Source organism: Leguminivora glycinivorella, chromosome 6 (assembly GCF_023078275.1).
Source record: "Leguminivora glycinivorella isolate SPB_JAAS2020 chromosome 6, LegGlyc_1.1, whole genome shotgun sequence".
NCBI lineage: Eukaryota > Metazoa > Arthropoda > Insecta > Lepidoptera > Tortricidae > Leguminivora > Leguminivora glycinivorella.
In genome coordinates, this window is record NC_062976.1 from 9,094,715 (window position 1) to 9,121,338 (window position 26,624).

General features: G+C 36.2%; 1 protein-coding gene and 1 non-coding gene across 2 annotated transcripts in view; both read right to left on the reverse strand.

The window, feature by feature from the left end:
* LOC125226885 (LIM domain transcription factor LMO4) overlaps nucleotides 1–26,624 on the reverse strand; it is a 311,552-nt gene that overhangs the window by 195,102 nt on the left and 89,826 nt on the right. The window lies entirely within an intron of this gene.
* On the reverse strand, nucleotides 2,499–2,570 carry Trnat-ggu. Its single transcript has one exon. It is a non-coding gene; the product is annotated as a tRNA-Thr (tRNA).

Below are 26,624 nucleotides of genomic sequence, written 5' to 3' on the forward strand. Positions count from 1 at the left end.
TACAAGCAAGTCACGGTAGAAGCGCGAAAATAATCATCAACTCGAAGTCGACACGACCTTACAACTTTATGTAAGTGTCCTTTCCCTATTCATAGTTGTTTTGCGTAAATCTCGGGACCCCTTTGACCATCCCCCGTTATACGTGGCGCCCAATTACCTATATTTAGGTATAATATGCAGTTTTCTATGTCTAGCAATCCAAATTTATAAATACTGACGTCTAAGCTACAAGTTACGACGCTACCTAAAGTATCACTTATTTATAATATATATAAGGTCCTAATTTATTAGTTGCAGATATTTTAACACATGATACTTTATATTAAAATAATTAACTTTAAATATAAATTAAGAAATCTTTTCATGTAACTTTTTTGATTTCATTTTCCTAACAAAAAAATTAATTATAATTTCATCTAAAAAAAATCATCATGTGCATTATCACATATCACAATAACACTGTCTGTCATGTCAACAATTGTTTGTTGTAAATGTCGTAAAGGTTCGGCGGGAAAACTGCACATGTCATTGAAGTGGCCAGTTACAGTTAAGTGGTACGTAAAAGAGGTACTAGAATCTGTTCAATGAGTTTTCATTTAATAGTCACATAAACAGGGTGTTTTTACGTAGCAAATTTGTTTTTCCGTTTTCTCAAAAAAAAACATCGGAAAAGCTATAATGTTTCACGGTTTAATATACTCCAGAGACCGAGTACTATCAGCTGTAAAAATATCTGCATCCAATAAATTAGGACCTTATACTCGTATATTATAGATACAGAATATTTAATACTAATCTAACCAAACAACATATAGGTAGAAATTGTATCTTATTTTGCTGTATAAGGATAAATGTAGTAAAAATACACACGAGGAATAAACCCTTAGGATGTGAAAGCGACGGTGAAAGTTATAATGACGCCGTTATGCACAAGCCAGTTGCATATTTAATAAGTCATCGCAATGATCTTTTCAAAGGAAGTAAGTATAAGGGACCTTTTAGACACACTTTTCTACACATAAGTATTAAACCAATTTGTAATATAACTTTATATAGATACAGACAAAGTCGCAGAAACATAGTGCCAAAACGAGTAGATAGTAACATTACCACCGAGTAAAAGATAATATCCATCAACATATATTAAAATTAAACTCGTTTTCGAAGACTCCAGAGTGCATTTACTCATACGTACCAGTCTATGTGGTGAAATAGGACATTACGATAGAAGTGCGAAAAAAAGGAAGTTTGAAATGAGTGGCGATTCACAGCCAAAGAGAGTGTTTTAAATCGACGTGATTTACGAATTACCTTTTCGCACGTGTATCGTACAGATGGTGTTAAGTTTTTTAGCTTTTTTTTACGCACTAGTGGAGAAGTGGTTCATTATATACCAGGTCGAAACTTCGAAGGGTCTGTACTGAAAAACGTCGTACGATACACGTGCGAAAAGGAAATTCGTAACTCGTGTCGATTTAAAACACTCTCTTCGGTCGTGTTTTAATTTATCGCCACTCGTTACGAACTTCCTTTTTCTCGCACTAGTATCGTAATGTACTATTAACTGTCTAGCTGCTTTTGCTAGCTGACTTTTTAAGGAATAAACATAACATGGCAGACTTTTATCCCCTCCATTAAGGGTGGTTTATAGGTAAGGTAAATTATTCGTCAGTTAACAATGTACACGATAGGATATGCATAGCTCAAGGCGCCACATTTCTCCACAGAGGGCCGAAGTAAAGCGTGTTGTCGGAACAGGCAGGTGTCCCGGCGCCGCGGGCGCAACGGAATCGAACCCGCTACCCTGCCATGTGCGGTGCGCCATTTGTATGGTAATCCACATTCAATTAACGACTACGGCTAAAACATTCTATTACAATGCAATAAAGATTCCATCTACAGTTTTACACCGGGGGCTTAATGATATTGTTTTTTGAAGGAAGGCGAAATTTCTGTTGGATGTATAACATTCATTAATGTAACTAAAAAACTAGAGTTTGTTATTTATTTCAGTACCTATTTGATTTTACATTTAACGTTTCATGCTGTCACTGACAAAGCATAGAAAAAACAAGTTCATTACGTAAATTGAATACCTATTTAATATTTTACTGCTTTAAGCCAGCCTGTTCTAGGTATTTTTTTATGAGTGATCTTATACATATCTGCACGGGAAGCATGGTCGCGCGATAGACGATAAAATATCAGGGTGGCTAGCCGAATGGCACAATCGCTCACGAAACGCTCACGAAACGAAGCGCTAGTAGATATCTATCTCTATCGCGCTTGCGTATTGGCGCGACAGAGCCAGCGGCGTATCGCTTTCGTTTGGCGTCGGAGAAATGCCATTCGGCTACGGGGCCTGGCCATCCTTATCGTACTTACAAATAGTGCGATAAGGACGGCCTGCTATTTTATCGTCTATCGCGCGACCATGCTTCCCGTGCTGAACATTAAATAAATGTCATATACAAAGAAAAAGTGACCAAGGCTTCCAGTGTTCCGAGCTGGAATCGAACCAGCGTCCCCCGTTTACCAGACGGATGCCTGAACCACTCGGCCATCGGTACAAGAAAGCAAGGGTCTAAATTGCATGCCCTATTGTTCAATAAAATTTATATATACAGAGTGGGGCCTGTAACAAAGGCGAAGAATTGAACTGTAGGCTATTCTCCTTATACTGATCAACATTTGTTCAGTGACTTTTAAAAATTATGAAGTCTTCAAATTTTTAATTTTTCATACAAAATAAATATTAGCTTCAATGTACGCCATTATTGTTGTCATTGACGTTGTCTGTCACACTTTAGACTTAACAGAATTCGCAATACATTACCTCTTAGAAAAAACTTTCAAGGGTGATAAAAATCAAAATACATACAAGTTATTTTTAAAAGTCGCCGAACAAATGTTGATCAGTATAAGGAGAATAGCCTAGAGTTCAATTCTTCGCCTTTGTTACAGGCCCCACTCTGTATAACTAATACTTATTAATTACATCTTTATTGATTAACCTGCACTTAAGTAAGTATATTCATGAAATAGAATTAGTGATAATACTTATAGATACAGTAATTTCTACTTAAATGTTTAGTTTTCATTGCTCTTGACTTGATTTGAGTGTAGTAAACATGTGTAATTTACATAAAATGGTAATTGTACAGCAATTTAACTCGTACAAAAGACCACAAACCTTGTAACTATAACTTGACACCAGTTTCGTCCGCGTCACGTATTTTCGTTACATAATGTTTGTTTTTTATTATTCAAAACAATGGAAGAAACCTTATACCTCCTAGCCTCCAAACCGCTATCCGGTTTTACTCGTAACATTTTCATAACCAGTTTTTAAGAGCAGGTTGAAATAATCCATATATCATCATTAAACGAAGCAATTAGTGGTGCCAAAAAATATGAAGACGTGCCCGTGATTTTCATATATCATCGCGAAGGCATGGCGGCCAGTCCTACAATTACGCGCCTCTGTCATATTTACAGCCCAGGTAATTGCCTTTCAATTACGTCTCGAGCCTGCTGGGTGTGCGAGGGAGAGAAAATACAGCCATGGATAGCGACGTCTCGCTTCCCCGCAGCCGGCCAGCTATCAATCATCGCGAACCCCCGCCGGGCGTAGGGAAGCGAAACGTCGAGACGTCACTGTCGAACAATGCTCGATAAGTGGACGAGGAATTGATTTGAATTTTGAACTCCAATTGTTTAGCGGCTATTCTATTCGCTTGTTTGGCATTAAATTGATTACGCATTTTTAGACAATACAATGGCTACAGCATCAGCACAAAGTTCAATGAATTAAAAGAGACCAATGTTAATGGAATATATCAACTTAATTAAAGCCCTGCTATATTCATGACACTTATACAAAATAGCCTATATTGCGGCGTCTAGAGCCTTGAGTGCCAATCTGTCAATTAAACGGTGATTTAATACTAACTCAATGTTACAGTAGGTATACAATCTCTATTGCTAAAGGTACGTTAACAGAGTTGATACTCAGCTAATGTGCAGCATGGTGTATAATTTTTAAATTTGCGTCTTATATTTCAGTCAAATACTTAACATCTATTTTTTTCCTGAACCACGTCATGTTTTATGAAATGTCACAAGTAAAACATAACTACTCAAAAAAATAGTGCATCGAGTCCTCCGCGCGGAAGAAGTGAACCTTCGTACTGTAGAAATGAAAATAGAAAGGGGTATTTCAAAATTTGAGTTGGCAATACTGAACGTTAAACGTTTAACGTTGTCAGTGAGCGTTAAACATTCAACACTGTCAGTTGGAAGTCGCATTAGGAGTTTCACTTCAAATGGCTTTTTAAATATTGCAGTGGACTAAATATCGATGCAGCCCCTCACTGGCCGGCGCAGGTATGCAGCGCTGTACAACTGTGCCCCATTGTGCTATTTACTCGTCCACGTTATTCATAATTCTAATCTGAGGGCCCTTACTTGGCTCTACATATTTGCGTAGCCTTTTTACAATTTTATACATATGACTTGCACATTGTTTCTGGTACTTACATACAATTTAAGGTAATTCATAAAACTACAAAATGATTAACCTATCCTCAGTCCTGGAAGCATTTCTATTGTTTTTGAATTTGAAACATTTTGAAACTCAATAAAATTTTGAAATACATTTTGGAATGTGTACAAAGACTTGTACACGACACGAGGATGAGTGAGGAGATGGTAGAGCTTAGGAACTGGGCCATCGTGGGGCCATCTTAGGCGCCAGTACTTTATACAATAAGCAGCGGGGGAGGCAAGGTGCTTGGCGATAGGTGAAATGATAAGACAGGTGGTTTTTAGTCATTACTTGTCCTATACAAGTTTAAAGAACGTAACTAATGTAATAAGTAGATAAGGTATTGCTTTAGGGATTATTACAGCGTGAGGAGCTGCGCAGGACTGAAATAAGTGGCGTGCTCTCGTTTTGGAGGCCAAGATTAGTTAGAACGTTTTCACATTATCCGATCCGATATCGGATGTAGCAACACGAGTTACGAATTCCCTCTTTGTGTAGCGTAATAACGCACGACGTTTTACATATGGCCATTTCAATTTTTGACATAGTTACTTAATTAGTGCGCTATTGTAAATACTTTAACACTTACTACCGCAAAACAATAACTACATTCTTTTGTATACCATGCTCAACTTAAAAACTCTACTCAACAAAACACTTAACTATCTGTAATTTTACGATTATCACTTAGCATTAACTACTTAGGTACTATCCAGACAAAAACACAACAGAATTAAACACAAACGAACTGAAAACTTATCAAGCAAGTGGATGGCTACTTTAACTTGGCAGAGGAGACAAAAGCCTGAATTCAAAGGGTGAAGTTCTTGGAAGTTGTGAGGGACCTTTTAATTATAAACTACAACTTGCGTTCCTCGATCTCGTTTATAATTATTGTTGGAGTGTTAATCGAGGGTGACTAATTAGTACGAAATTAAGGGATGTATTGAGGCGTTATAGCGACTGACATTCGAGTAAAGGGCGCTTGGCCAAATTCACAATCGCTTACGCTAATATTGTTATCGTAATAATATCGTTTCGCTTTTCCGTATTGGCGCGATAGAGATACCTATTAGCCACGATAACGATATTAGCATAAGCGAGTGTTACGTTGACTAGATACCCAGGAGTATAGTACGCAACCCCAGTAGTTGTTGGGGATTTTTTTGTAGTTGGTAAAGTATTAAGAACGAAATGTACATACTTGGTTTGGCTTGTAAACCAATCAAGCTATTATACAAGGTGCTCGCGAGGAACCCAAATAACTTTAACAGCGTATTCTTGGTCACATTTTAAGACTAAAATGTCATATAAACTTTTCTAGATTTCGTCTAGTTTCAGAGTTATTGCCAATAAAAAAAAACATTTTCGTATTGTTACTAATGCGCAATTGTGCAGCATAGACTCACAGTCGTCGTCATTGATAGATGTCAAAATGTGACAAGAAAAACTTAAAAAAAATTTGGTTTTTAGTAAAAGAAATTAAGAAACTTATTTTAATTGCCAACTTTATGGATAAAATTTACTTTTTATGTGAAAATACGTCCAAAAAGTAAAAAAAAAACACAAAAAAAATTTTTTTAGCGTATTTGGCGTAGGCGAGAGGCTGGCAACCTGTCACTGCAATGTCACAATTTGGATTACTTTCAACCCCTTTTTGCCAAGAGTGGCACTGAAACTTAGTAGTTCATGTGCTCTGCCTACCCCTTTATGGGATACAGGCATTACAGGCGTGATTATATGTATGTATATGTAAAAAAAATTTTTTTGGCGAAAAATTTTCAAATTCATATAACATTTTTTCTTCCTCCCGAGCACCTTGTATTGAATATTTTGACGTAGTCAAGCATGATTACTGAAATAGATATCACATACTAAAAAAACACCAAGTTTACCCATGACCGAGCCGGGGATCGAACCCTTCAACCCGAAGTCTTCAGCTTACGCGGCTAACGTCCTTAACTCCGTACCACCACAGATGGTCGCTTTTTCTTTAGTTTGAAATAAAATTTATTGTTTTTTTTTTATGGAATTAAATAAAACAGCGTGACCTATCCCTATTAGGCTACTTAAAAAAATCGTAAAAGAACTTTCGCAGACGTAACACGCAAAGCTTAAAAAGGAAAACTTTACAAAAAAGTCAGCGGGTAAACTAATTCAAACATGTTAAACTATAAACAACTTTGTGACGTTATCCTTAAAGTAGAAAATCCTGTAACATTGAAATAGTATGACAGAGTACATGTCGCGAGTGTGAATGATGGACTTAGTCCGTATCTATGATAGGTAATAATGAGGTCCGTATACATACAGGGTGTAATTTTTATAACAAGCACTATTTTGTGGACATGAAGGACTGCCTGTGTGAGAAAATAATAATACAGCTATTATAATATTATGCTCACTTTTACATAGATTTCAGCTCTTCCATTCTGTCTCAAAAACACTAAAGCATGCATACACACCGCTGCATAGTGACATAACAGTGGCTTGGGGCGAATTGATCGAGAGTTTCGATTGATTTTAGACTCTAAACTCTAATACACTGCCGCTTGCTTAGTGTCCATAATTTATGAAAATTTAGGAAAATTGTCGGTAAAATGAAGGTACACTATTTTAGTGTTTTGGGTTCTGTATCAGATATAATAATAAATATCTCCTTAAATCACGGTAAAAATCTGTCATAAAAATTATACCCTGTATAGCACTTATAGCAGTTATAATGAACGCTAGGTAATAATGAGGTCCGTACACCACTTATAGCGCTTACTTACAATAATGAACGCGATAACTGTAACTCATACATAATGCGTTTTAATTGGGTAAACTAATGTCGCTGATAACGCGTTTAAGTGACAGTGAAATTAATGATCCTCTAATGTTTAAATTAGAGATATACTGGTAATTGTTTTTTTGTAAGAAAGTTTTGTTTGTTAATTAAATTAAGGTTACAGCAGTTTTTAAAAAGTTTGTACATAGCCACGTCAGCAAATTTTAATTGATCCTATTTTGTTACCAACATTTAGTAATATAAGTCGACTTTCGTAAGATATATTACAGGATAATTGTTATAATTAAGAAATTATATAGATACTAGCGAACCTTAATGACGAAATATAAATTACTAAAAAAATCTTGTTAACAAAATAGGAATAAAAAAACAGATTTAACTTTTTCTTTAATTTTTGTACAAACTTTTTGAGAACTGCTGCTGGTTAATTAAACTATGGATAATTACATTTTTCTTAAATAATAAAAATAATAATATTAAGTACCTATTATAGGACATTCTTGCACAGATGGGCCCTGATTAGCCTGATCTCAGGTCCACCGTTAGCTCAAGCTTGTACTAATGTATTCTGTGGCTCAAGTAGGCTTGTTATCACAATTTCGTACTATTTCTATTATAAATCTACTCTATTATAAATTTTTCTTAAATAATAAAAATAATAATATTAAGTACCTATTATAGGACATTCTTGCACAGATGGGCCCTGATTAACCTGGTCTGAGGTCCACCATTAGCTCAAGCTTGTACTAATATGTATTCTGTGGCTCAAGTAGGCTTGTTATCACAATTTCGTACTATTTCAACCCGTTAATTGTTGTCACTGAAATGTGATTTTTAAAGAAATTGTTTATTATTTATTTTTACCTTAGTAATTAAATAAAAAAAAAAATAACTCGAAGCATTACTTTACCGATTTCTATCTTATTAATTACACCCAAGTGCTGATTAATAAACTCTAAAATACAACACGGCCCCTACTAATCATTAATCACTCTCACACATCGAAGGCATACGAGACCTTTTTGTACATTCATCAGATATATATGAGCGGCCAAACCGGTCATAAATATCGGAGCACGACTATATGGGGACTATCGTTTTTTTGCTCACCAGTTGGCGCCACTGTTGAGTGAGATCCATCCATATGGCTGTCAAAGTCAAAGGCAACTTATAAGTTCAGCTACAAACCTAAATTTTGAATCTCATTAATTCATTGTAAATAATATCTAGTTTATTAATCATAAAAAAAACACTCAACTCAACCCCTTTTTGCCAAGAGTGACAGTGAAACTTAGTAGTTCATGTGCTCTGCCTACCCCTTTATGGGATACAGGCGTGATTATATGTATGTATTATGTAGGTAATTATAAAAAAATAATATAAAATATATTTTACGCCTCTTTTTCTTAATTTCTCTTTCAAAGCGTTCATATTCATCGCCAAATATTAATCCATATTTGCGATAATTTCACGGAGATCACTTTTAACAGGTAAATTTAAAAAAAAAATGTTTTTATCACGAAGCCCGCCAAAACCAGTGATAATTGACTTTTTTTGGACCTTTCGCGATACCAGCGCCGCTAGTGGCAACTTCATAAGCGATAGACCCCATTAGCGTTCGTGTTTAAATATTTCTGAGCACCTCACGCGCCCCGATATAACAGATAGCGACTAAGAAGCTCACCTTGATTAATTAAGTGTGGCTAATTAGAGTAATTAGCAAAAGTCATCTCATTAGACGGCGTAATTGAAACAAGCGCGAGTTTTCCGGGAAAAATCCTCCATTTGCCCACGTCTGAAGCCCTAGTTAGCTCTCATTCGTCGCCATCAGACTTTAAAAGGATTTTAGTGCTATAGCGGGACTAGTATGTCTGATTTTCAAAATAGGGTTCCTTTCTTACTATATCTATAATAATGATTAGTGTTTGATAAAAACAGACATTGACTGGTGCATTTTTAAATCAATTACAACATCTTTCCTCATTACAGTACTCCTGGATATTTTACGCATGAATACTTTTACCTAAATTGCCTATGTATCCATACTAATATTATAAATGGGAATGTGTGTGTGTCTGTTTGTTTGTCCGTCTTTAACGGTAAAATGAAGCGATGAATTGAAGGGAATTTTTAAGTGGAGATAGTTGAAGGGATGGAGAGTGACATAGGCTACTTTTTGTCTCTTTCTGACCCCCCGCTTCCCTAAAATGGGGGGGGGGGTGGGAGTTTGTATGGAGCATTCCAAAATTTTCGAATTTAACGCGAGCGAAGCCGCAGGCAAAAGCTAGTGCATTATATGTATGTATTACAAAATATCGTTTCTGATCTTTGTAAACAAACCATCGGAATGTAGGCAATGTGCTGAGTTCAACTGTCAGCGTTTTCGTCCACTTTGCTCTTTACTGACCCAGTAGAAAGTTATTCACCCCTTTCTTTAGCAATATCGTAAGGAGTTTGTCTAGGAATGTACCTGTGTACATAAATAATAAATAAATAAATAAATAATAAATAAAAAATGTTTATTTATCAGCTCACAAAGGATTCCAAATTTTACACTAAAATTAACTAAATTAACAATGTAATAGGTGAGACAAGTTGTTGAAAATCCTTTGTGAGAGACTGGAGTCTGAACTAGGTTTAGACCTGTATTACAGATCACCAGGCTCTCACCCCGGAGAAAAAATACTACACCTACACTATCATGTACTTAAAGACTAAGTACAAGCATATAGGTAATTACAACAGAACTGATAACAGAATAAAAACATACAAAAAATAACAAGAAATGAAAGAAGAAGGAAAAGCAAGAAAAATAAAATACTAAAATAACAAATAATTAACACTTATGCATGCCACAATATTTAAAACAGGAGAATGTGAGTTGAAATGTAAAAGTGGGTAGTGAAGAGGGTCGTGTGATGTTAATGATATGCTACAATTGCTACATAATTCTCAATCTCGTCATAGGTTAACGTTTGTAGAAAATCTGTGACTTTCTGCTTACATTCTCTTAGTGTAAGAGCGTATATATCAATAAGTTCGTTAACCTTATTGTACAATTTAGAACCAATATAGTCAAATATATGCCTACTACCTAGCCAGTGTAGCCACCTGCGTGTAAAAGTTGCCAAGACAAATGTAATTTTAAATTGTCAAAACGAAGATTCAAATTACAACGATTGTTCCTGACCTTTACTTTTTTATTGGCAACGTGTATGAAGGAGAAGCGCTGATTGTCACAAATTCACGTAATCTTATCGGCATGACAAACTTAAATGTTAGCGATGGCCGTAGGAACTAATTGGACTTCAAAGATTTGACATAAAAAGCCCACAAAATGACAAAATGAGAGCAGTACCAGTCGTCCCTCGCCACTGAGCGGTTAACGCTTTGTGACCATGACTTTAGACAGGTTTAGTCATAGTCATAGTCATAGTACTTTATTCATGAACAATATAGCATTGTGTCTGAACATACAACATTTTAGGTATTTTAATACGTATCGTATTTGTCTATTGTCGTTTTTACAACGGTGTCAAATGTTGCCTTAGAACACAGCAAGATTAGAAAATATTAACTACGAATTATCGTACGTACTGTTTTAACCATTATCACACTAATTTAATTAAATATTCACAACAAATCTTAACCTAACGAGGGACTTTCATCGCGTCAGTAATATTAATAATTTCGGCCATAAAAATAATTACACTAAGAAATATTATTCATTAAGATCTGAGCTGATAGAGTACTTACTCGTACGCTTTTAACTTACGTCGTGTGTTATAAATAAATAGAGTGTTTTACTAAAATTAATTCGACTGAAACCCTCCTACCCATTATATTTAATGAATGTGCAACTTTATGTGGTAGGATTTTAATTAAGTAATTAATTAAATTAAATTAGGTACCTACATAAATAGTGCGTAATAGTTTCCTATCGTATTTTCTCGGAAAGGTTCGAATTTGTCATGTAAATTCGGTCAACGTTAGTCATTCTAGTATTGAGACTGACTAAAATAACAAAACACGTTCGTGAGTTTTTGTAGAAATATGAAGAAAAACCATTTCGCACTACATCTGTGAGTACTTGTACAATGTACAGTCAGCATCAAAATTAATGGATCAAACATCAAACAACGCACAAAGTACTATTCTGTAACCGTTAAAGAAAAATAGATGTTTGTCTATAGATGGAAAGAATTATTGAACTTTGATGTTTCTGACTGCTAACGGTACAGATTAATCTATATTTACATAAGTTACTCAGGATTATCTTTTCGTGCGTTGTTTCTTCCGCTACCATTGACTGTAATTGTACACATCATACACTACTGTGTATAAAAGAACTAGTACTATATAAAATTCCTTGCAGGACAACTTTACTCAGGGTGAGGCCGCGATATGCTATCTGCACATCAGATATGATCTTCGATAAGCATGCATCTTACTCCAAAAGGCTTTATATCTCGCGTTCTTCTTTCTCAAAGCTCGAACTTAAAGTTTTCAGAACAAGTTCTATAATAAGTTGAGAATAAGTGAGCGCTTTTAAGAGATAAGAAAGACTGCGCACGCGCATGACGACTCCATCAGCGGGTCCGTAAATGGCGGCGTTTAATTGTGGCTTAGATTATTGGCTCATAAACAATATGGTACTTAACTGCAAACTTGCAGTAGAAACTTGGCTACTAATTGAAAGGTCAGGAGCACGGAACTTTATTTTTAGAATAAGGTTGGCTTGAACATGATAGTTTCAATGTGTTTTTTTATTGTGATTAATTGATAATGGGTAAAAGATAATATTTAAGTACCTAGGTAAATTCATTGACTCTTGAATCTTATAAGTATAAGGGTAATTTACTATTAAATAAACACATATAGATCAAAAATATTTTAATCATGTCTTCATTGGTCGAATTAACCACGCTAACACGTTTATAAGTATATTTAAATTTATGTAGAATTAACAGCCTGATGATAACTGCATTTATCATAACTATCTTTACACCAAGTATGCAGTGATTTAAGCGAAGCGACCATCTTTTTCCGTATTTATAATATTAGCATGGATGGAATGGAAAAACGGGCAAAGTGGAGACTGAGCAGGAAAGCGGACCCTGGAGCTAGGCCGGGAAAAATACAGGTTGAAGAAAATAATATTAGCATGGATAAACCATTCAATTTATTACAAAAGCTTTTATTCAACTTGCCTTGTTAGTAAGTACGAGTATACGGTAGTTTGAGTCAAAATGTAGAAGCTAAATTTGACCCACTTCCCGGTTTCCGATTGAACTGAAATTTTTCACACATTTCTAAATCACGTGACAATGCAATATTATGGTATCATGGAGCTGATCTGATGATGGAGCAGAAATAGGAACTTTGTTATGAAACGTCGTATCCCCATCGAGTAAGAGGTTTTTAGAAAAATCTCGGAGAGCAGTAAATGACTGTTGAAAGAAAGGTACAGTCGGCGATAAAAGCTTGTGCCAAAAATGTTTATTTTGCAAAAAAAACTTGTTTACCTTACCAGGAAAAAAAACCGCCAAGTACTTATAGGAAATAATCCCATATATATACCGTTCCGTGCTAACCCAGCACCTCGGCACCTCATTAGGCCACAAGCGGGACGAGGCAGGCATGACATGTCACGTCACGAGATTAAATAGGCGTAAAATAACCGATAATGACGTGACGACTGACTTAATGATTGAAAGTAACGTACCGTGTAGTGTAATTTTATCATTTGCTGTCAATTTTGCTTTTGTGTATTGTGTTCAGAGAATGGACTCTGGGTGGCCGAAAAACTAGAGGGCTGTCTAACTGTTAACACTGTTACAAATAAATTAAATTTTAATGTAAGTATATATTTGAAAAATATCTAGAAACATAGAAAAGTAAATATTAAAATTACTAAGTAACTACCCATGTGTCTGTCTAGAAATATCCATTCTTCTTGCATCATGTCAATTACTAGCAAGAAAAAGGCAAGTAATCAAGGACCGTGATATGATTTAGATAATCAGTTATAATATATTAACTTTATTAAAGATGCAAATTTCCCTACCGTCCATTTTATAACTGGGACTAAGAAAAACCCTACCAAGATGCCGCATCGCTAAAACTCACTGAATTCTGATTTACAGTTGCCAAATGAATCGTTACTGCCTTGTACTCAATGAGGAGACACACTCAAAGGTTATGACAGATGGCGCCACCCTATTTAATTAGTCCATTGCACAGATAAATAATTTCATACGTGAGAGCGAGAAGATGATATTGGTTTTCTCTCTCACATATGAATGACAGTGACATGCCTAGGCACTTGCACAGGCTTAGTAACGAAGTAATACAAACACTAAAATCAATAAAATTGCAAGTGCTAAAGCTTTAAATTCACCTTTCCTTGACTCACGCTATCGGTAAAGGTGCTTTAACGATTAACAATTCCAGCCAATCTCTCATGATGTCGGTGCCAAGTGCGCTTTTAGCAAAAACCTAATGAAGCAGTAATTGCAATGAATCATTGGTGTACCTACTCCATAGAATTTATTTAGAAATTGAAAATGTTATATCAATTTGATACCAATATAAGCAATTTCAGTACATTGGCACAACGGAAGCCTAGCACATTTGATTAGATTAGAATGCCATTTTGAAGTATGCGCGAAACAGTCCTTTGAGCGTATAACATGCGAATGAGATAATATATAGTGTGCTATGCTGCCCCTTAAACTACATATATAAAAAAAAACATTCATCAGTTATCAGAAAATGCACAGTATTTAATTAAGTACATACCTACTTAGTGCGTATGTCACTAATATGGAACAGGTAAGGTATACTTAACTTTTGTAACACTGAGATTAGGTATCGTATTTGCCTACAACCTTGAAAATCTTTCACGCTGATTGATATATGCGAAGGTCGAGTCAAAACCAGTTCAAAAGTATACATTTCTAAATGAAACTTGACCTCTCCACCTCACTGTTTGAGCGATTGAGATTAATATAAGAAGTATCTAGAACATAAATACAGGCATTTCTGGTTTATTTGAAGCAATCAATTCGATCAATTATTTATTTGCCATATTTTTAAATCAGAAGATCAGAACCTAACTAATTTCAGGATAATTCGAGAATCAACAGCAAGTTGAAAAAAAAATCAATTCTTTAAATATTGTATCTAGCACCCGTTCGTGTTGCAGCGTTTATGAGTTGGAGACAATGCAATATTAAATTGGTACCACAAGATCTGTTTCTGAATTCATCCCATGATTGCTTCACACTTGTGCCTACATTATCTCTAATGAAGCATTGCAATTAATAAAGCAATTAAACTTCATAGTCAGTCGGATAATTATACACCGTGAGGGAATAAATTTGGGGACGTTCAGGGGAATGGGTGCCTGTGTGTACCTATGTCTGACTGTCTGTGTATCTATATTCTATGTATAATTAATTTTGAAAAATATACAAAAAGAGAGTCCATTGTCTATAGTAATAAATTCTCCCATAAATTACATATGTGCGCTTTAAAAGTAAGAAGAATTTAATTTCAAGTAAAATCCTATCATTAAAATTAACTTCTTGAAATTGCCAAGCACCTTTTTTTTAACAAGGGGAAATGCGTTACGCAACCATCCCAGGCGCAGGGACCGGCCTGGGATGGTTATGTGGGACTCTCATATAGGCTAATGATACCCATGGTGTACCCACCAAAACGTCTAAAACCCCTCGTTTCGGCACTCCTCCGAAACCTCGCCAGCCACAAACACATCTGTGGAGGATTACATGCCCTCCGAATCACTACATAGCGCGCCACAGATGCAGCGTGCTGGCCGCCCCAGGGACGTTTATGCAGGTGGCAAACGTCCCCGAGTCTATCGCCCACAGTAACCTTTAAGGGGGTAGTCGGCGGTCATACGCCAGTCACCGCCGCCCACACGCTTTCGGCGTATTGGTTGGTAAGCTGGATCGTCTAAATTGCCAAGCACCTAACGCAACTGGCAAATCGTGCACGGTTGAGAAAGATCAAGAAGCTATGGAAACAAAGGACAAGTAAGGTCGATCCCAAGTAAATTTATGAGAACAGCTTAGGTCTAGCAGAAAGAAGAAGATAAAAACAGATCTCTACACAAGTAATCAGTTGATCACAGTTCGCCTTTGTACTGAAACTTTTTATTTTAAATATTAGTAATCAGTTGATCACACAAACTACTTAGATATGTCAAAATTAAACTTACTTGTGAAAATATTCGAGTGTAAGAGTTAGCTATTATATACGTGGCTCATAGTAATTATTGATAAGAGTACCTGCAACAAAAATAACATAATTACTATGATTATTATATTCCCACTAAAAGTATAGACACGTAACAAATGTAAACAGTAACGGAACGGGAAAACATAGTCAGCCTGCAAGAATCCTTATTAATTCTTAATTGGATTAATAAATGGTTTAAGAAAATTACTGTTGTAAATAAGTAGCTACTTAAATAACTCCTGTCGACTTCCAATGTAGGTACCTACTTGCCTACGCATTCGCTGTCAATTATAATTATCCTTCATTATATGTGACCTTTCTTGTCTAAAGCTCCCTTATTTTTCTATTCCAATAAAGTCCTTTTCATACGAAATTCCAACATAAATTCTGATAAAATGGTCCTTAATACAATTCAGCATGAAGGGCCCTAGTATTGAACGCAACGTATATTTGCATACTAAGTGCTATTTATACTTGGAGGCTTTCATTTATAGGTAATATGTTTTCGGAGTTTGCTTATGCAGATACTATTTACAAACTGGATATTGGATAAGGCAAATTAATTTTTTAATTAAAAATAATAGCATTTTATACAAATACCTAAAATATTCAGAAAATAACTTCTTAGATTCGAATTGCAGATATTTTATGTATTTGAGTGATTTGACAGATATTTGATTTTGTTCTTAAATTCTCACAGACAGAGCCTAAGGTCCTGGCTACTGCAGCCCGCTACTTCGAGTCCATATCCACTCCCACAACTAGGTAGTAGTCTAGTAGTATTAATATTTTTTTTAGTAATAAGTTTATTGTAGCTTTAAGTGTTTGTATTTAACCCATTATTTACATTTTAAATGTACAAACACTTAGTTGGTGTAGTAAATAAAAAGAAAAGTAAATTATACATTTGTATATTATATCTCTTCGTAAATACCTCTATATCGCTGCCCGAGTCCTAAAACATAGTCTTTTTATATGCCTTATATAGGTATTCTTTACTGAAACTCTTATAGGCCTGCCTTTTTATATTTTTTGTTGAAAATTGCACTATATTTACAGCAGAATAACGTTTCAAGCATATACTTCGATAAATACGATTCTGTGAAAGATACAAACATTTTAACCGTTCAGTATCGGTAATTAAACGCAAGCTCTTGCTATGGTAATGAAATTCAATTAAAGAGGAATAGTTTTAGTTACGTAGTTGTTGATTTCGCTTAACGATTTCTAGGCAGACACTTGCAGTTAATTCCGATATCTTTAACCTGCTAGTTTCTAAATATAACTAGGGTGTGATCAGGTAATATAAAACTTAGGCACTTACTTACATGTTAACTATTTATTTAAGCAGATTGTTTTTACGATTCATATAATATTAATTTAACCTTTCACCTCTCAAACATATATTATATAAAAACACACATAATTTTTAGTACTAAAATACTTACTTACTCGTAAACATTATTATCTTATGAACATATCTAGATAATTCTGACCACGCTAAAAAAAAATTCAGGGGTCAGCCTTAAAATTTACTTTTTCACTCGCAAATTTCTTTCATCGCCGTCACCTCATGCCCTAAAAGTTGCCCCGTACGTAAACTAGGGGGCTAATGGCACCTCACATCGGCGATCGATCGCCCCCCGCCCAATCAGCTCCATCAAAACTCAGGCTCATTACTCAAAATCAATTAGCGTTATTAGTGCGGCGCGTCTTCGTTAGCCCGTGATAGAGGGTAATTTATTGGCATCTCTTAATTAGGGATAAGTCTAATTGGAGGCTTAGTCGTAACGAGGCCCTCGAAATCTGACGTCCCGACGAATAAATTGGTCGGTCGGTGCGGCTCCGGAACGCACTCCACTCGGTCTATTACCAGTGATATTTTGACGTGCCAACTCGATTTGTGATCTGGGAGTTAACGAGAGCTCTAATAAGTTTCAAACCGAGTGAAGGCTGATAGCGGCCGATTTAATAGAGTGTAATGTGAGTCGTGACGCGGCGGTCATGCCTGAGGAATATATACGGCGGGTTCAGATTTAATACTTGGTAATGGCTTTCAATTGGTTTTGATACGATATTTAAGACATTCTGTATCTAGTGCATGGAAAATTAAGCAAAAGTCATGCGTCAAATGCACGTCAGTTATCAAGACTACAGGTCATCAAAACCATAACAATTAGTTAAATTTGAATTGATCTTACTGGAGAAAGTAAGCAAAACAAAGTAGTACGGTTAATACAGAAACTGTAGGACACCCTTTTGGATTAAGATTTCTGAAGATTGTTTTGAAATTACTGTGGATAAAGTATAAACGTATCTTGCGTAAACAGAACATATGGAGAGAGAAAACAAACTGGGTGTTCTCATTGTAACCAAAAAAGAGTTGTTTACAGTAGGCATAAATTTCTTATTTTCTTTTGATAGGATAAAACAATGTCAGGCTAGTAGTAGCTACATATACATATTGACGACCGGTCTGGCTCAGTCGGTAGTGACCCTGCCTGCTAAGCCGCGGTCCGGGGTTTGAATCCCGGTAAGGGCATTTATGTATTTGTGTGATGAGCACAGATATTTGTTCCTGAGTCATGGATGTTTTCTATGTATATAAGTATGTATTTATCTATTTAAGTATGTATATCGTCGCTCAGCACCCATAGTACAAGGTTTGCTTAGTTTGGGGCTAGGTTGATCTGTGTAAGGTGTCCCCAATATTTATTTGTCTTACTTTTTGAAGTCCCTGTCTTTAAGAATTTTCTCTTATAAGTTCTAGTAGTTAGAGTCTGAATTTTTCTAGCGATCCATTTAGATCTTACCCCATACAGGTATGCTAGCTATACGAGCATATTGTTTTAACATAATACCAGACAAATTACTTATAAGTATAGTAAACTAATTCTGGTTTGCGGCGAACGCTAAGCGGTGCGGTGGGTGCGGTCGAGCGGCTGAAAATAAAGGAAAGCAACACAAATAAAAGAGTTCAGACAACGGCATGATCAAGTGCGCGGGCGATGTAACGCGATACTCGGACACATTCGGAAACGTACCTTTAATATACTTTCATCGCCAAAACATCAAACCGTTAGTATTCCAAAAATACGCACCGTTTCGCTTCCACATTTCTTTTGCGAACCGCCAAAGAGTGGAATGCCCTGCCTGAATCTGTGTTTCCGCATGAGTACAATCCAGGCAGGCAATTATGGTCGCGCGATAAATGATAAAACATCTGGCCGTCCATATCGCACTTACTAATAGTGCGATAGGGACGTCCTGATATTTTATCGTCTATCGCGCGACCATGCTACCCGTGCAGGTCTCTTTAAAGCAAGAGTAAATAGGTATTTCATAGGTAAGCGTGCTAAACCGTAGACCGCATCATCACTTACATCAGGTGTGATCGTGGTCAAACGTCTACCTATTCATATTAAAAAAATAAAAAAAACAGTTTCATGATATATGGCTGTGAGACTATAAGTGCGTTTTAGATTTATCCAATCCGATATTTTTTATTTAATAATGGAATGGGCAACCTTTTTATAAGCCTCATGCTAATCTTTTTATGTATAAATCTTTAAACCAACTAAAAAAACGTACACCTCAATAATTATAAAATTTAGAAACTACTACTTCAATGTAATCAAGTATTAACTAACGACGTCGAATAAAATATTGATAGAAAAGTAGCATTGGCATAAGATATTGAATTTGTGCTTAAAATATATTGCCCAGGTGGGCAATTATGGTCGCGTGATAAATGATAAAACATCAGGCCGTCCCTATCGCACTATCGCACTATTTGTAAGTGCGATAGGGACGTCCCGATGTTATATCATTTATCGCGCGACCATGATTGCCCTGCAGGTCAATAACAGTAGGCATAGTTCGTATTAGCATAAAGCAATGCTTGGTCTCAACTAAAGTGGTATAAAAATAGAAACATTTTTTGTGACCATGGGAGATCGTATAAATTGTTTGTAGATTTTACCTAACGCTAACTCTAAGCACAATGAGGAGGCACACTCAAAGGTTATGACAGAATTTGATAGCGATGGCGCCACCCTATTAGTCCACACGTGACAGCGAGAGGATGATATGTTTTTTCTCTCTCTCACATATCAATGACAGTGACATGCCTAGACACTTGCACAGGCGCCGCCTGGCGGGATAAAATGCCAGTAGGCATTCCCCAAAAAAAAAAGTCAGTGTGCCTCCTCATTGCATTGCGCGTAATGTCAAAAAGATGTGTAAGTCAAATAAAATTTTATAAGTTCGAATGTGTTTACAATTCAATGATAAAGAGTACATTCGATCAATTCGTTTTCATTATAATTTCGAAACGTCGAAATCACATTCGAGAACAATTCTCTTCGGTGCTTTATCCTTTCCCGCCGGCCGATCACATGGCGAATTATTATAATTTCAATCCTTATTGAAGACTCGTACTAAATGCTCAACTATGTTTATCCTTACACATAATATAGGTAATTGCTAGTCTCTGCTTTTACAAGATAATGAATCAAACACATCATTCAATGGCTATCTTTCTGGAATTTCTGACTGTACCTACCTAAGTATAAATTAAATTGAAGTGTATCTACTTATTTATATAATATGCATTATTTTCTATTTTTATTTATTTATTTATTTAGCCTGTGTGGTGACGGGTTAAGAATTTGACCACCCCCTTTCTTCCCGTGGGTATCGTAGAAGGCGACTACTATGGGATATGGGTTAAATTGTGGCGTAGGCGAGAGGCTGGCAACCTGTCACTGCAATGTCACAGTTTCGTTTTCTTTCAACCCTTTATTTGCCAAGAGTGGCACTGAAGCTTTAATAGTTTCATGTGTTCTGCCTACCCCTTATGGGATACAGGCGTGATTGTATGTATGAATGTATTTATTTATATATATACTAAAATTAATAAATTTTTTAAACCTTTATTAAAAACATTCAATAACACATTAAAACAATAAAAACACTATATATATACTAAAACCTTATAAAATATGAACACTAATGCTAAAAACATTTTTTTTTTAATTAGCCTCTTTTGTGTCCCACTGCTGGGCAAAGGCCTCCCCTCGCTTTCTCCACTCGACCCTGTTGTTGGCATTTTCCCACCATTTTGGGTAGAATGCGTCCAGGTCGTCCCGCCATCTCCTTTTTGGTCTGCCTGCACCCCTGCCTGCCCCGTCTATGGTGTTTCGCGGGTCCCAGTCTGTAAATATTTTGGCCCACCTTTCCGGGTGCATGCGGCAGACATGTCCAGCCCAATCCCACTTTAGCTTAGCGGTCTTGACGCCCACATCTACAACTCCATAAATAAACATACTTAAATAAAAAATTTGGCTTAGATCCTCGCCGGCAGGCAAGGTGCCCAGAAGGCTGGCCGCATTGCCCCGCTGGATAGCAATACTGATCCGCTGAGCAAAATACTGGCCAGCCCTCTGGTCGCCAGACGCCTCTATGAGGCGCTTGGACAGGCTCCTAATAAAGTATAAATGAATAATATTTTATCATAACTATGAACATGTAGTACCTAGTAATGAGTTTTTGTGGTCACCTGACGAAATGTAACTGACAGAAAAACTGTTTTAAAGGAATATAATGTTTTACCAGGATAGAACCTTAGTTCTTTAGAAAGTTCTTTAGAAGAACAATAGAGGTGTAGATTGGAGGTAAAAAGTAATTTTTTATGTTATTCTTTTGATAGGCACTGAAAAAGACTATCGACGTACTATCGGCGGAAACTCATACAAAAGAAAATTGTTTACAGTAAAAACTCATTAGAAATACGAAGGTAAAAAACTCTGCACATGATTTCATATATTTCTCGAAGCAACGTACTCGCAAGTCTCATCCATATTCCATAGTTCCATACTAATATTATAAATGGAAAAGTGTGTGTGTCTGTTTGTTTGTCCGTCTTTCACGGCAAAACGGAGCGACAAACTGAAGTGATTTTTTAAGTGTATTGTTGAAGGGATGGACAGTGAGGCTACTTTTTGTCTCTTTCTAACTCCCCACTTTCCTAAAATGGAGGGTGGAAGTTTGTGTATGGAGCATTCCGCAATTTTCAAATATAACGCTAGCGATGCCGCGGGAAAAAGCTAGTGATTCCATATATTTCTCGAAGCATCGTACCTACTCGTAAGTCCCATTGATTTGTAAAAGGCACAGAGAACCTCCTATAGAGTAGCATTCTTGTATATTTTGTTCGCGATACGAGTCACCAGTGCCAGGGGTGCGAGGAGCGGGCGGGGAATGTGTTAAGCGCGCTGTAATTGGCCGTTTCAAGGACGGCGGGCAGTCGCGCCAGATGAAAGGGACTGTCCCTCTACTGACGCGTAAGTGGCCAATGTAAGTTGACCTATGCCGGCTCTGAATAAATTATAAATATGACTTTTATGTGGAATGTAATGACGTCTGTTTTTAAATTTGAGCTTCTTGTTACCTTTCCACACCATTTCACACTACAGGTGGACATCTTTAAGACATCAAAATACCCTTTTTCAATTTTTTTACTGCTAAAAACACGCGCTGCTTTCGGGTCTGTTACTTGGTCGCTACTGATCGGGCACGGCGAGCGCCCGCGCTTATATCAGTCAGTGCAAATACTAGGAAGGCTGGCGACCGCGAGTCGTCTTGTAATGGATGTCTATAGGGGTTGGTCTGTGGTAAAAGGAAATCACAAAAGTCTCAGTGTCGATATCAGATGCAACTAGTTAGATACCCACGTAAAGATCCTTATAAGGTTAGCTTTTATGCATTTATTTTTATTCTGCTAGTATTATTTGTATTTTATTTGTCTTGCTTATTCATATGTACATAGGTACTCGTAAAAAAAATTTTAGAATGAAGTGAAAAATTCACTCTCTGGGCTAGACATGCTAGAATGTCAGTGTCAGCGTTTTTTTTTTCATTTCTAACTTAAATAGTTTCTTAATTTAAGTTTGAAGAAGTGTCTACACGACTAACGCCGTGTCTTGCGTGGGCGACGGTCGCGCGACCGTCGCCGTCGCGTTTCATACTTCAACCGTAAACAGAAAAATTATATGTAATAATGCACCCACAAAAGTAGCTTAATTTTTCGTGTAAGGTAGGTACAGCGGGGCAAATCTCGACTTTTTCGACTCGATTTTAAGCCTGAACGTGTTAATACTCCTTACGTTTTTGCTTAAACAAATATAACACATGTCAATTTGCACTGAATGAATAAAAATGGCTGCAAAACAAAAAGTGTATCGCTACATGCAAGTTGAAAGCAGATTCCCCTTGAAAGACCGGTGAGGGGTGCGGGCGGGGAGCGTCAAAGTTTGTTGCCACCGGGCTGGGTGGCGCTAGATGCGGCAGGCTGGGCTGACAGCTGATGTGGTCGCGTTCAATGTAATGTATGTAGTTGATAATGTTTTATTAAAATTTGTGTTCTGTTATGTTTTCCTTTTTTTCCCGTTTTTTGTGATTTATGTGTATTCTTGGTTTTTTTGTGTATTCTTGTGTATTTATGTGTATTCTTGGTTTTTTTATGTAAATAGTTTTATTTTTTCTGTCTCTTTTCTTCATTTTCTTTTTCTTTGTTGTGTGTTTGTTATCTGTCGTGGCATCACCGAATGGGCCCTACGGAAGACCAGCGCTGGCTTCCAGCTAGCATTATGCTGAGTTGGGTCCATTTCGTGATGCGCACTTACTTAATGTTCTGTTCTCTGTTTTTTGTCCTATTCTTGTGTGTACATGTACGTACGTGTTTGTGAGCGTCATGAATAAATGTCTTTTATCTTTATCTTTTTTATCAAAGAATCGGTTTAATGTCAAATTAAATTACGATCAGCCTTCGACGCCGGCGCAGCGTAGGGTACCCACACTGGATATTTAAAGAAGGATATTTGTTAATTAAGTTTCCATTGTATTGATTTTTAGGGTTCCGTACCAAAAAGGTACAAAAGGAACCCTTATGGCGCCGCTCTGCCCGTCTGTCCGTCTGTCACATTTCAAAAATCTCGAGAACTACTTATGCTATCGATTTGAAATTTGGAACAGTTATAAACATTTGAAACCTCTACAAGCTGATAGTATTATTAAGAAAAATATATTAATATTAATTATAGAAAATGGCCAAACTGTAAATGTCAAGTTACTAGTTCAAGTGGGGTATCTATAGAAAGAGCTCAAATTGTACATATCAAAACTATTCCCCCCGCCTTTTCTCGGAAGTTTACCAACGAAAAATTATGAAATTGTTACGAAATATTGCTTTTATGCTAAATTTTACAGGAAAAGTAAAATCGTGTATGTACCTTGGAAACTTTTTTTTAATTCACAAAAAACTTTTCAGATTTTAATTTTCAATTTAACCACTTTTGCGGATTATATCGAACTTCAAATAATACGAGATTATACGTAAAAAAAATCTCTTTTAACTAAAGAAAAAACTGTCCAAATCGGAGGACATCATAAAGAATTATCACTGAAAACTAACATACTAAACAGGTCGCGCAAATGAGTTAGCGAAATCACCGAGAGATGGCGCTGTACCTATAGGTAATTATAGTCAAATCTTTAAAATCTTTACATGAGATTATTTTAACTTTTGTAAGTTTGTACGGATACGGAACCCTCGGTGGGCGAGTCCGACTCGCACTTGGCCGGTTTTTTTTGAGATCATATTTAGGAAAATAGACGAACGGTCTGGCCTAGTCGGTAGTAACCCTGCCTGCGAAGCCTATGGTCCTGGGTTCAAATAAGCCCGGTATTTGTGTGATTAGCACGAATATTTGTTCCTGAGTCATGGATGTTTTCTATGTAAATGTATACTCGTATATTATATCATTGTCTGACAGAGTACCCTCAAAATAAGCCTTTTTATTTAAGCTTACTGTAGGACTTGGTCAATCTGTGTAAAAATGTCTTATACTTTTTTTTTTTTCAGACTATTCTCGTGTAAATTATTTAAAAAGTTTTTTTAATAAGCTTTTTTTTACTCTTATGCAAATACAAAAAAGAAACGGAGTAATTCGATTAATTAGATATAGTTTTGTTTCGTCGGTCGTTGGATTCTACAATCTCGCTTTTTTATTTTTGGATTCTGCAACCCCTAGTTGATTTGTATGCACAAGCCATCATTATATTTACAGTTAATTGAAATGATAATTTTAATAAATACACGGTTTATAATTACGAAATGAGGATATAAAAGCGGACTTTTGACCCATAAGGAAAACCACTTTACCACTTAATTATGGGTTTTTACTCTCAGTTGGATAATGCATTAATTTTCCCATATTTTATAATTAAAATCATCATGCGGCTGTCTGGAAACCTGGATATTAGGTATAATTAAATTTATCACTTAATTATTTCATAGTCATTCAGGTGACTGAACATGACTTGGATGTAAGGATCAGAGGTGATGATCAAATCAATCCTGTATCCCAAAAAGGGGTAGGTGGAGCACATGAAACTACTCAAGCTTCAGTGCCACTCCGGACAATTAAGTGGTTGAAAGAAAACGAAATTGTGACATGCTAACAATAACTAAGGTACAGCGGGGCAAATCTCGACTGGGGGGCCAATGTAACTGGTCCATTTTTAGGGTTCCGTAGTCAACTAGGAACCCTTATAGTTTCGCCATGTCTGTCTGTCCGTCCGTCCGTCCGTCCGTCCGTCCGCGGATAATCTCAGTAACCGTTAGCACTAGAAAGCTGAAATTTGGTACCAATATGTATATCAATCACGCCAACAAAGTGCAAATAAAGGAAAAAAAGTGCGTCCCCCCCCCCTTTTAATTCCAACCCCAACGTTGAACCATATGTTTGATAAAAAATATCGCTCCTAAAAAAAATCTAACACATATGTTTAAAAAATATGAAAAAAAAAGTAGAACTTTATAAAGACTTTCTAGGAAAATTGTTTTGAACTTGATGGGTTTAGTAGTTTTTGAGAAAAATACGAAAAACTACGGAACCCTACACTGAGCGTGGCCCGACACGCTCTTGGCCGGTTTTTTTACAATGTTTGCATTATTAAATAGAATGTCCACCGGTTGTATATAGTAGGCGTGTTCAGTGGATACATGTAGAACTCAACATTATAGTGTAATAATGGAAAAAATGGATTACTTACAATTGCCCCCAGTCGAGATTTGTCTTGCTGTACCTTACACAAAACTTAACTTTTGTCTGTATGATGATAACTGATAATTATCCTACCTAATCTATTTAGAGTCATATTTTGCGTTTTCTAGAGCACAATTTTTCTGCTCCATACAGCATAGTTCAAGCTTAATTTTTTGCCACCTACGATATGTAAAGTCATTGACTCAATGTCACAGTTTCGTTTTCTTTCAACCCCTTATTTGCCAAGAGTGGCACTGAAGCTTTAGTAGTTTCACATGAAACTACTAAAGCTTGTGTTTGCCTACCCCTTTATGGGATACAGGCGTGATTGTATATACATACACGTTGACATTGAGTCAATACATACATACGTATGTATTGACTCAATGTCAACGTGTTATTAGCACGCAATAGCAATTTAAAGAGATTTAAGATGCCTCCGTATATCATAGTCATTTTAATAACGATTGTACAGTCAGCATCAATAGCAGCGATTGAAATAACACTTTAGAAGTAACTGAGTAATTATTTTTTTCAAAGTTGGATCCCACTTTTTTTGGATTTGGAAATTTGTATGTAGTTTCCACTCAGAATCGCGAGCCCTTTCAATCCTAATAGGAGAAAAAAAGTGTCCCAAGTTTTTTTCTAATTCCGTTACCATTTTTCATACATTTTGTATGGCGGTAACGGAATGGAAGGTTTGAAAAATGTATGAAAATCTTTTGACATTTTTTTTCTCCTATCAGGATCGAAAAACTTCGCGATTCTGAGTATGAATCGCTTAAAATATACCCATGTTACAAAAAAAGTGGGGTGGACAACTTTGAAAAAAAATGGCCCAACTATACTTTGCTTTGACATTTCTGACCATGAACTTACAGATTAATCTAAGGTATGTAGAAAAATGTTTCAG